This window comes from Cotesia typhae, unplaced genomic scaffold, assembly GCF_013202065.1.
Source record: "Cotesia typhae breed Kobodo isofemale line unplaced genomic scaffold, CoteBio_Ctyphae scaffold_152, whole genome shotgun sequence".
In the NCBI taxonomy this organism is placed as follows: domain Eukaryota; kingdom Metazoa; phylum Arthropoda; class Insecta; order Hymenoptera; family Braconidae; genus Cotesia; species Cotesia typhae.
The window spans coordinates 6,821,668-6,835,491 of record NW_027423776.1 but is presented as its reverse complement, the minus strand read 5'-3'; the positions used below and the strand labels follow the sequence as shown (position 1 = coordinate 6,835,491).

The 13,824-nt window shown below is 29.5% G+C and overlaps 1 non-coding gene across 1 annotated transcript; it reads left to right on the top strand.

Moving 5' to 3' along the window:
- Positions 1-7,088: 7,088 nt before the first annotated feature.
- LOC141536713 (U1 spliceosomal RNA) lies at positions 7,089-7,249 on the top strand. Its single transcript, XR_012480780.1, has one exon. It is a non-coding gene; the product is annotated as a U1 spliceosomal RNA (small nuclear RNA).
- Positions 7,250-13,824: the final 6,575 nt, after the last annotated feature.

The window sequence follows — 13,824 nt, the reverse complement described above, 5'->3', positions numbered from 1 at the left end:
ACCGAGGTTGGTATGCCTGAGTAGGAAACAAAAGAGCTTACATGTGTGTAATATATAAGCTGGATGTTATTCTATGAAAGGAGAAAATGATACGCGGTAGTATCGGTGTCCTGATCGTTGTATCATGTAGCACCCGAACCGGGTCGTCAATTGATTTGTGGATTGGAGAATAAAAGTTTATTCAGCATTGTTGTGTGGGTATGGGCGTAAAACCGAGGACATGTGTATGTGTATTGTGTGTATAAGGAGAAGTGTGGGCGGAGTTGGATTTCAAGATCAGATAAATAAAGTCACGTTGATCGTGAAGATTATTATTTTTGGGTTTAAGACACCTGCTATACGTCTTCACCTACTGGAATTTTTTATCTCCCTTACCTTACTTTTTTTACCTCGATAATCAATAGAGCACGTGGAACATGTAGACATAGGTATATAGAAAAGGTGAAGGTTGATAACTTTCAACTTTATTTCGATGGTGATCAGTTTTTTTAACAAATTTTCAATCTTTTCAAAATTTTAGTCACGTGATTTAAATTTGTTCAATTGAAAATAAAAATTCAAATCTGCAAAATTTGATTTTGATCCCATGATAATATTTGTCTAATGTTCATCAAAAAAATTCTTACTAAAAAAAAACTTTTGTTTAAAAATCAGATAGATTGATGAATTTTTTAATAAATTTCACGTACAAAATAATAGTCAGAGAATTAGGAAAATTTTAAGCCTTCTAAAGCAATTATTTGACGTTTGTTAATAATTAACGGCTGACAATAATTATTACAAATATTTACATGTGAACTAGAATTTCTCGAACGATCTAGCTTTTAACTTGTAATAAGTATTTATAATCTGAAATAAAATTTTAATATCATTAAATATGAAGATTTACATCAACATCATTAAAAAAAAATAATAATATGTTAGTTTTTTACAGAGACGATGTGCGGTCATTTGTCGCATTAATAATTATAAGAAGGTGTGACCCTACTTGGTTACACAGATATAGAGGCAGTTAATATTAATGCATCTCACAGCTCAGAGTGCGGTCTCAGCCATACTAAAAAAAAAAAAAAAAAATGCACTCTTTTTGCTTTTAAAAAACACAACCATTATGATTATTATTGCCGATATTATTTTTCTCGTACTCCCATTCACTTAAAAAGATATCCCGGGGTCCTTTTCGTGGCAAGTGAGCACCAGGGGGCGACGTAAACTAACCGCAGGTTAATTATTGTCCTCATCCAACTGGGAGCCGGTGGAGAAGCGAGCTGATACACCGAGACAACCGAGATACACCCTCAGTCTCTTGTCTTGTCTCTTGTCTTGGTTCGTACGGAGGAGCCTTAAGAGGTATTTCCTCGTTGAATTCAATATGGTGCTCTTCACCGAGCGCACACCGAAACTAAAACGGGATAAATTCAAGTTTAAACCCGTGACGTCCAGATGGAGAGCTAAGAAACTAACCAACTACCGTGGTAGCATTCAATTAGCTCCGTGCGCCACGTGAGATACATTATTGTCCGGGTGATTTTCATGAAAGGGTTAAGCTCCGAGGAGGAGAAAGCTTGGATTATTATTTCTCCGAGGTTGAGTAATAGCAAACGCAGATTCTGAGCAGCGATTAACGATCGACGGGTTTTTCAGTGGTTAATTAGTTTTTAATCAGCTTCTTATTATTATTATTATTATTATTTCTTCTTTGGGGATTATTTATTTTATCAAGAGTCTTGCATGCTTATTGCTGCTGCTCTTGTTTATGGTCTTTGTGTTTTATTAATTTGCTTTTGGAAATTTCGGTTGAGTTATGGTCAAAACATCAAGCCAATTCATTAAAGAAAAAAAAAATTCTTGATTGAAGAAAATTACTTTAAAAATATTTTTTTCAATCAAGTAGTTTTTCTGTGTAGGAAAAAAAGTTTAGATACATTTTTTATCACCGAGAATTAATTGCAATAAATACAGAGATTTTTTAATGACAATATGAAAAAAAGATTTTAATACTTCACACGTACACATATGCATACAAGAATTATCTCTGTTTATGTTAACTAGCAATATAATATAACACTTGCTATCTTGCAGTTTTAATTAAAATCGGAAATGATAACGAGTTGGAAATTACATCATAGTGTAACCTTTTTATGACTATCGTTGTGAGAATCTCGAATAAAAGTAGGTGGATTTAACTCCAGGTGGTTGCTATAAGGTGAAAAGATGTGCACACATGATAAATTAATTTATCGTATGTACATATATAAATTGCGAGGACGAAGGAGGTGAAGAGCACCCGCATAACGCTACTAATTAAGGAGCAACTGGGTAATTTCGAGTATTCATCAAGTGCCCGGTTGAAGCCTAGAATGGGTTGGGGCCGTCGTTGTATTATGAAATTGAGCAAAACTATTCCAAGAACACGAACGGGCTAAGATTGAATTAATCTTGGGCTTAGGTAGTAGTCACCGGATTCCCGGGATAATTAATTTTCGCACCTATCCTTCCTAATTTAGAGCGTATGTACTAATATATCAGACTTTCTTGTACTACTTGAATTGATAGTATGTTTCATTTTTTTCCTATATATCATATATTATATGTTATATTTAAGTCAGTTTTTTTTTATTAATGGCAATATATTCCAAAATGCCCTTTAAAAAATCTAGCATGAAAAAAAAACCCATTTTCCAGAAATTAAACATGTACTTGGATCTCCTCAAAAAAATTTTTAAAATCTATAAATATATTCTAGAATGTCCTTAAAAATCTATAAATTGCAAAATCGGAATGAAAAGTCTCATAAAAAAAAAAAAAAAAAAAAACAATTTTCTAATTTTTGCATCCTAAATCTGATCAATCACGCCGAAAATAAAATTCTCTTCAATTAATTCTAAATTTAGTCATTATATTTAAAAAAAAACCAGCGACATTAATAAAATCATATTTTTTACATTTTCTCATCTGTCATTTAAAATAACAACCAGTCACTATTCATTAAACTTACAAATAACCCAAAATAAACTCTTAAACCCGATTAAAAGCTTTTTGTTGAGTTCAAAAACTAACAAGATCTTTCTTCTATAATAAATGACATGCTCATATACCAAAATTTTTTGTATAATTCAATACTTAAAATGACATTTAGCACTCGTGGAAAGTACTATTAAATTAACTTCTTATACATCTTTAAAAATTGTCGTCGGAAAGAGTTTTTAAATGCAAAAATTTAAGCACAAATGTCAATATTTTAAACAATTTTCATCTCATCCGTTGACACATTTTTCCGAGGAAGAATCCATGCAGTTGTGTATTCGCGTTAAATAATTAAATTACATTACCTCGGAATAAAAAAATCGATATTCACTGTGCTCAAAATTTAAATTAAATTGAATAATTAAATTAATACAACCAATTATTAAGGTAAGCGAGAAGAAACAATTGAAAATAACTCTTGCAACGATGATATGCAAATGTTGAGCTTAAAAAAAAAAAATTGGACTGGACGTAATACGTAATGATAATTCGTATCTATATAATTTACCAGTTAATATCACATTTTCACGGATATTATCAATATCTCGGTGAAAGATCTCAATAATGATAATCCATCTGATCGGATCTTGGTGTTAAAAATATGTAGAATAAAAAAGGCATCATCAGCCCAAAAGCGATTTAGTAAATAATAACCAGCAACAAGGAACAAGCAAGACTAACGTCCTATGTTATGTGTTATTATACGAATATACAGTTTAGTTTTTGCTTTCGCTTCTTATACTTATGTATGTATATGTATGAGTATAAAAATGGGGATAAGATCTCTCTACTCGTCATCGAAGACGAAGAATCACCTGGCGATTTCATTGTCTGATTCTGACATTTCATTTTACCGTATCAAGTAATGTAGATAATCATTTGATTACATTATATTCTCCTTGAGGATAATTTACTCGCGTAGTTGTTACAAAAGGGCGTTATCAATCATACTCCGGCGGCTAGGCGTCTAACTACACCTTTTTTTAACGAACAGGAGATTGACGGGACGATTTGACTGTTTATATTTATATTTTATTATTGTCCATAGTCATAGACATACATATTCATCTCTCAAGAGATTTCTATCGCTATTACAATTTACTATTTACAAATATACTATAAAATAACCTTTTTAGTATATTACTAGATAATTTATTCCGCTGAGAGATGACAGCCTTTTAAATAACTCCTGATTAGATGAATGTAATGTAATTATCGGAATTAGATGCTATTTAGTCTAAGAAATTTTTGTAACAAAAAAAAAAATAGATTCTTTTATTGTCAGTATTCGGCTTTCTTGATTTGAAAAAATAGATTTTGAGTCGGGAAATGAGGAATTTTATAAAAGTAAGAAATTTTTCAATTTACTACAATTAACACAAATTTTTTTTGGTATTAAAAATTTATTTACTATTGAAACAGTCTTAAAAATAATTTTTTTAATCAGATTAATTTTTCCATTAAAGTTCAATATTTTTAATTCTCAATATAAATTTTAATTGTAAATTAATTTTATGGTAAAAACCAAAATCTGGTTACAAATTTGCAAATCATGTAATAATTACAAAAAATAAAGTCACTTGAACCGTAAAAAAATAAAAATTCGGCAGACTTTCATCATAGTTGATCGTCGACGTAAAAGATGCAGGAAGATTTAGAGCGAAGGACTTGTAAAAGATAAAAATAATAGCAAGGGCGGAAGAGAGACGTAAAGTGAAGAGCGTGGTACTACCTAATAAAAAGAGAGTTTAGGCTGAGTGGAGAGAAAGAGAGGATTCGTCGGAGCGTGTAATTGAGTCCTGTGTACGATCGCTACTTTATCGACTTTACTTTATCCATCTCTTCACCCCAGAATTCCATCGCAAACTGAACAACCCCCACCCACATCTCTGCACCATCCCTTCTTCCTTATTCGCTCTATCCCATGTGACTATCACCCCCACGAGTCAATTCCACCACATTTCTCCCTTGGCCTCTTTCTCTCCCTCGGCTGCCCTCTTTCTACATCTTGTGATAGACGTTCACCCAAAGAGCGTCGAGATGGCGATATACTCTCGCGAATTGCTGAATGCTTTCACATGAAAATACCTCCTCTGTCCAAGTGTATGTGTGTCAGCATTCTTTAAATTTATTGAAATCATTCTTTAAACTTTTTTTTCTTGCAAATATTATTGTTTAAATTTTTTCACTGTACAAATATAATTTTTTTTTTAATACAAACTTTTATTTTATTTTATAATCAATATTTTCTTCCAAATTAAAAAATTTTTTAAGTTTATTCAAAAAATTTTATTTATTATAATATTTTTATTTTTTCTTAAAAATTGTATGTCAAAATAAAAAAAATTTTTTAATACTTGCATGGTAAAACTTAAAGTCAGTGTTAAAGAGGCTTTTTAGAAAAAAGAAGAAATGACTTTTATTTTAAAACTTGATAACTTAGACTTAACTCTCTAGTAACGAGACGATTCAGCATTAATGTGCACTCTGTCGGGCATTTTTAACACTATTTTTAGTCGACAAATTTTTTTGTACATATATCGCGGCCCAAATGCCAGTAGGGATGTATGACAGCAACTAGATAGAGTTTCTTGCCAAAAAAAGCACGTTTAGAAAAATTTTCTCTGTTGATTTTGATATTGTTCAAAACGAAGAAATTGAAAAAAAAAAAAACTTTTAAATTCTGAAATTTGCTAAACAATTAGGAAAAAAAAATTTTTTAAGCGCTTCATAATATTTTTAAATTTCTACAAATTATGTTACTAAAATGTCTATTTAAGTATCACAATTCTTCGATGCACTAACACCAACATACGTTTACAATTTTACAAAGTCCCTAAAATATGAATGTGAGAGGTAACAGTAACAGAAAGATGATAACAATTTAATAGTAAATTTATAATCAAACTTGATGAATCAAGTAACATTAGTAACAATCTTGCAATGAGTCAGTGAAATGTCAAATTACGTTCTCGACGTATCGACATACATACATTTTTAATAATATCTATAAAAAGCTAGAATTCATAATTATCATTAATTATCAATATTAAAAGTCCCGTGAATTAATATTGTCTGCTAAAAAAAAAAAAAAAAAAAAAAAAGCGTGTGTAGAGTACACATGTTAGAAGTGAAATTTCTTTGGCAAACTCAATTTATAATTCATTAATTAATAGTTAATAGATATCAAAGACAGGTACATAAAGGATTTATGCATATATAGTATGGAAAGAATTTAACTGATATATAGTATTGAAAGGATTGAATGAGAAAAATTTACACTATTTATGTCACATATTCTTTCAATTTATTTCTTCAATATGTACAACCTAATCATCTGATGATATTTGTAATGGTATGATTGTCACTAAAGCCTTATATGGTAACTAAAATATGAAACATAAGTTCTTGTTTCAATATTTTCTAAATATTCGTATAAAAATGGCATCTATTGTGGTTCCGTATTTAGTTGTCGACATGTTAGAATTATTATTTAATTGCAGACTAAATTTTTCATATAAAAAGTTAATTAATGGTGTCGAATATTAAAATATCTGAATAAAAACGTTAATAAAACAGTATAAACAAACACGAGGTTATAAAATACATAATAATAATAATAACATTTAAGAGCAGTGTACCTATAATCTAAAATACAACGCATGTGCACATGAAAATAACATTTCTATAGTGTAAAAGTATAGAATTCCTTTATATCTTTATCTTTTTCTCTCCGACTACGTACATATATGCGTCTTTTAATGTGACGCTCATATTATGATTATTGTGACGCTCATATTATTATTATTATGACGCGACCTTGAAATTTTACCCTCAACGCGCGCAAAGAAGTTTCACTTCAAAAAAAAAAAATTATCGTAAGTGTTTACTTTATACATAAGTTTATATGAACTATTAACAATACATATTCGCTTATATGTGGGTTTAATAATTAATGAACCTCTCAAAGCATCCGCTAGGTGGCTCGCACGTGAATTATTTGTTACAACTTAGATACTTACGTCAGAAGTGTTAAATTTTATTGCGAACGTCACCACAGCATAATTACGATATGTAGAGGTTACTGCGATCATGAAGGCAGCTCCTCCGGAGCGATGTTCTTCCATTGCACTGAGGAAGAATTGACCTCCGCGACTATCCCTCATGCGGATAGCTCGTGCATTAATTTTTGATAGTCGGGAATGCGTTCGCGCTATCCCGGCAACAACTCTTTAGGTAATATTAAATTGTTTAACTCTAGGTCATTTTAGTTGTTGAAGTACGAGTGACTAAAAAATATTTTAGATATAAAGAAATTTGATTTGATAGAAAATACTTTAAAATTACTGTACTGTTATTTTTTTTAATCGACAATAAAAATCTAAATAATTAAATAAGTTGATTGATAGTTATTATAAATTTTTAGGATAAAACTTAATTCATGGTTATAAAATACGAAGGAATTATGGTATAAAATGTAATAAGTTATTTACTAAATTATATAGTACTTTAATAAAAATAGAGTAAAAAATAATCTGTAGTGCTATATGAAAAAATTTTATTAAGAATAATTGATTTTGACCTCTTCTAAGGTTAAATTAAGTTTATTAATTAAAAATAAGGCAGATGTTGAATAATTTGTCGAGCATACGTTGATAAATAATGTGACAATTGTTAACGGAAAAGATTATTGAAAAGTCTGGAAAAAAGGAAAAAAAATGTTAAGTGTTAAATTTGAAAAATAGAAAAATAATTAAAAAATCATCAGTAGAATTTTAAATTAAGCTCAATATCAAAATTATTAATTTAAAAAAATTTTTAGTGCAACCATAACTTATAAAATCTCTGACGCGCTTTTCAGAAATCTTAGCAATATATTAACAGTAAATTTACTTGCAAGTACATATAAAAATAAATTAAACTAAAACTTTCCTCTGCAAAACTTCTTCTTTTCTCTTCCCACGCTTTAAAAAAAAAAAAAAAAAAAAAAAAAAAAAACTAATTCTATTACCCGCGTTTAATAAACATAAAACCGGCGTTTAATAAATATTTTCCATCAATAACTAAGCTTAAAAATAAAAGTGGTTGACTAAAAAGCAAAATAATATCTCTAATCATACTTCAGTCACGGTATATAACTATAAAAAAATATAATATATATACATACAGAAGACTGAAAGTTTAAATTTAAATGTTGGTCTTTATAAGGCGTCTACTTATATTACATCAACATTAAATTAACGGAAAGGGGTACTTTCTTTGCGCATGTGCCAGTAAACTGCATAGCACTATAAAAAATTGTAAAAAATTGTGTTCTCGAGAATAACTCGCGATCTTTCAAATGACTATTAATTGTATCGACAATTACCGACAATTTTTTACCATAACTCGCGCTTTTACATGTTGTATGTGTTATTTGTTGTATAATAGCAATATTAAATCTCGCGAGATACTTATCCGTCTTCGTCCATTCATATCATGCACATATATGAACACATGTATATACTCATGCCCGTAAAAGGACGAGCAATTAACTCTCAGCAATATAAATACATAATAACAATAATGTGTCTATAAAATATAAAATTCTTGCAACTTGCAATGAAAATTTCAACTCGGAATGAAAATAAGGGGAATAAAAAAGGGCGTTATTAAATATTTAAAGGGTAATTGTAATTCCTGGTGCCGATGCGGTCAATAGACTCGATAGAATAATTGTAAATTGTTGTATTAATTATAAATAATCATAATTAAATCGGAAAGATTTAAACAAAGGTTTGAATAAAAATAAAAAAAAAGAGGCGATCTTTTATATTAATGGTTTGATTAAAATGTAAAGGAGTAGTCCGCGTGCCTTCTGTTTGCGCATTTCACGGTTCGTCTGTAAAAAAACGTCTAAAGTTGTATAGTACTCCAGTGAGTGTGTATTGTATATAGACGAATGGAACGCGCACCCGCGTTAGACAGATGGTAGTCGCCGCATTCAATGGCCTGAGAAATTGGATCGCGTTTTAACTCCCTTACGTTTCGACTCTCGATATTTAATGTAATGTGTGTAGGTGTGTATATAAAGCTACAAATTATGCTATAGATAGATGGATGTGTGGAAAATGGCTCAGTGATATCTAGATGAGTACTCAGTGTTGAAAAATAGATTAATAAAACTGCGGGAAATTATAAATAGTAGTTTCAAATGATTTTACCACGAGAGGGTTCGGAGTTTACGCTCTTGGAAATATTGAGAGCATTAATTTTAATTGTTTATTGTTTCTATGGTAATTTGAATTATAAAAGATGGGAGAGGGCCATTTGATTGTTGTTATTTTATTAAATTAAGGGGCTTTGCGTTTGTAGTTGGACTTTTAGTCATTTAAATGAGTTGCTTTTTTTAGAATTAAAATATTAAGAGTTAATTTTAGAATTGAGTAATTATTATTATATTAATATTAACACCCATAGAATTATTTAGTAACTATTAATTAATTCATTTGTACAGAAATAATTTATTTACGTATTAGAGATAAATAAATATTTTTTAATATATTTATTTCGACAATTTTCATAGCAGAACATAAATGGTCATAACAAAAAATTATACATAGCCATTTCTTCACAACTAATTTCATTTTCTCAATCGTAATTTTTTTATAAAAAAAATTATTGGTGCACCTTATCTAATAGAATTTTTTATTAAATTTATGGAGTAAATTTTTTTTATCGTTGGGGCACCGACGGCAACTTTTTGAGTACAAAAAAAATTATAGCTAATGTTAAGTTAATTTTATCAATTTTTATTTAATTAATCTCAATTTTCTTGTTATATTAAAAAGTCACATTTGTTTCAAAATCTATATTTTATATAAAATTAATAAAAAGTCAAACCTTCTTACCCGAGACTTTTATTACACAAAAAAAAACTTCAAAATGTTAATAATTATAACGGAGAGTTTTTAATACGCTTTTTAATTTCCTGGTATTAAATTTTTGAAATGAAATTTTTTTTTTATTGGCTAATGCACTAATGCACCATGTTATAACCTCACACCTGGTCGTATATTTCATAACATAGGACAATGATTTAAACTTAGTATCAATTAATGATACCAGCACATTCGTTCACTACAAGGTGAGTATCTAACATAATTTATACCCATGCGGACAAACCCCTTACCGTTTTCCATCACAACTGTGTTTAATACATGCAATTTATCATGTTACTTTCATTACAAGTTCTTGTAAAACACATAAGCCTATCAGTCATTAATTGCGTTCGGTTGTTGAGTTTACTATTGATTAACTAAACAGCAAAGCGTAAAAAATTTTTTTTTCAGTTACACATGCACTAAAAAACTTTCCGTCACTTCGTCAAATAAGTTTGTGCGAAAATTTTTAATGTCAGATTATTTGAAAATTTTTGCGCTGCAATTCAATACAATTAGGTTAATTAAATTTTCAAATATTTAACATTGAATTTTTTTTTACGCAATAAAAATTTTTTGCTGTGTAGAAAAAATTTAACATATTTTTACAAGTTAAACTTTTATATTATTTTTAAACTTCTAAAAATGACTATTAAAACTCAATAAAAAATTTTCTGGTGTCTCATAAGTCCTTTTATTAATTATAAATAAAATAAATTATTTCTAAAATATTAAAAGCTCTTAAAAAAATTTTTTTTAATCTTTCCAATTTCTTAATTTATTAAACAATCAAATTAGTTAATGAATATATTGAATACTGCATAAAATATATGTATACCTAGACACATATAGCATAACCACAACCAACAGGGGGATTACGTACGTCATCTGTATTTAATATGCAGCCATTACAGCTAATAATCCAAGTGAAATCGAGAGGACGCTAATAATAATATAACTCACGTACCACAGCGTAATGTCAAGGGTGGATCACGCACGCGTGTTTTAACCTAATCCTCAGAAAGTGTATCCAATTTTCGTTACCTCTCTTCCTCCTCCTGCACCCCTTCTGCTCCATAAGCAGTAAAAAATATTAATAAACCCCGTGCTCGGAATCTAACGAGCAAGCGAGGGACTAAAACCTAAAAAACCAATTGATGACCAGCCGGTAAATTCATCCCAGAGGACACCGAGCAAATACGTCCCATTAATTGGATTAATTCAAACGATCCGTGATCACTGGTAATTAAATTTAATCAAACAACCAAAAAGCAATTAACCTTTATTGACAATTATCTGGAACAACTCTTCATTGCCCGACTAATTATTATCTAATTGTTTCTCTTAACGTTGTATATATATGTTGTATATTGTTCTAAGATCGAAGGTTGAGTCGAAGCCACCAATAATTAGATATCTTATCGAGCAATGACAATGACCGGTGATTAAATAAACTCTGGACTGTATAATAGTCTTGAGAGAATTTGAACTAAATTTTGAATCAGATTTGGATTTAATAATATTAATAATAATAATAATAACAACTGTCAACTGTGCAGTCACTATGTGAACTATAAAAAAATAAAATTTGGCTTTATTAAATAATGATTTTTGTTAAATTGCACTGTACTTTCTTAACTATTGACGTTTTTAAAGATATAAGCTCATCCCGATGTTACGCTCATCAAAAGCTTTAATTTGAGTACCCACATCAATTTTTCATATATTTATATATATTATATATATATGTATGTATGAAAAATATATAAAAATGCATGTGGGTACTCAAATGAAAAGTCTCAATGAGTGTAATATCGGAATGAGCTTACATTTTTTAAAAAAATTATTATATTAATTCAGAAATTCATCATCATTATTATTATTATCATTAAAAATTTTTTTTTCATTCAAAATGTCATATAAATAATAATAATAATAACAATAATAATAATAATAATAATAATAATAATAATAATAATAATAATAATAATATTGAATAGGTTTTCCGATTCTGATGCTGATTAGAGTACTCTGGTTTAGATTTAAGCTGTCCTTATCCATTTAATAGACCCAAAACCGGAGAGTCTGTTGCTTATAGAGGTGTTACTTGTAGGAGGGTTAAATCAAGGGATGGTCGAGGCTGCTGCTGGTGAACGGATTGGCGTGCTCGCTCACTGGCGAGGACTCCCGAAGGCGTTGGCAAGGGGGTGAGACATCAACTAAACTACCACTACTGCGATTATATTGCTACTGCTGTAGATGTAGGCTGTAGACTGATACAACTAGGACACATAATACATATATAATATGTGCGGTGTACACGGTGAAACAGCGAAACTGTGAGGGAAGAGCTTTTGGATATTGTAGCAATCACAGTGAGTGCGACACGCGTTTCTCGTGGGTTATCAGCCTGATGAGCCTGCTATTTCTACTATTGCAGTGTTCCTATTCTACATGGAGATATTATAGGTAGGGATGCTGGTAGGTTTGTACTTGATTTTCTAGTATGAATTTTCCGAAATATAGAAGAAAATATTTGAGAATGGGTTGTGTGACTTGTAAATGGAATAAAAAAAATTTATGATGCTTGATAGATGGTAAAAACTGCAGAAAAATAAATGATGGGTTTTGAAACTAGAAAATTCGGGTAAAAATTTTATTTTAAAAAAATGTATTTGAAAATTTGATAAAAATATGCTATCAAAAATATTGTTGACAAAATGGATAAAAATGAGTCAAAAATAATATGAAAAATATTTTTTTAAAAGTGTAATAAAAATATCATTTTATAAATCAATTCAATATTAATTTAACTTCATATTATATAGGATCAATAATATCTGTTTAAAAACTTAACAGAATATAATTCTAAAAATGAATTTTAATCATCACATTAAAAATATACTTCTAAAAATTTGTAAAAAATATTTTATTAATAGTATTGTTTTAAACATATTCTTATCAAAAATCTGTTAAAGTGTAAACGTATAAAGATATTTTGGTAATGAACGAAATGAAGTTTTTTTTTTCATAATTTTTTTTTTTTAATTAACTTATATAGTACTTTTTATTGTTCTGAAAGTACAATATGAATATGCTAGAAGCGATTATAATAGGAAAAATTGGTTGAGCTTTATAAGTTGAGTTAAGAGTAACGCAGCGCATTATGAAGCGTGCAAAAATATCGCTACATCCTAGAGTTAGAAAAAAAAAGATAAGTTTATGAGTTTATCAGGTGGAGTTTAAGCCTCTCGTGATAAAGAGTAACTAAATGAAAAATGTTTATGGTATAATATGTAAAAATCGTTAAAACATAAATATCAAATTACGAATTAAATGAAAATTGAGACATATTAAGTAATGTGTGTAATTTATAGGTAATATTAGACATTAAAGAGCGAATGGTCCTTAATTGAGGGTCAGTTGTGCTTTGGTATAATTTTTAATATTAACTACTGCGAGTATACATGACTGCGTGACATTTGGGTAAGTTGCCCGATTCTCGGGAGACAGGGTAATGATGAGCCTCAGTCTATTTATTCGACATGTGCCAGTTTTATAATAAAGACCGTAACCAAACAATTAGTATTAAAATGCGCTTGGTGGTCACGCTGTCGCGTTTGAAATTAAAAACAAATAAAACCGTATGGATCTGATCCGTTAAAAAAAATTCAAAATAAATTGAGATCGCGTTTTCTGGTTTCTGGTGGTCTCCAAAAATAACAGTGTAATTGATGCGGTTTTTTCCACGACAGAATATCTGATAGACGTGTTACGTGTTACGGAACTGTATGATATGCGACGGATGGACCGAGGTGGACTTGCGATCCGTTTATATCTCCTCTGCTCTCTACCTCTACTATATAATACCGTGTGC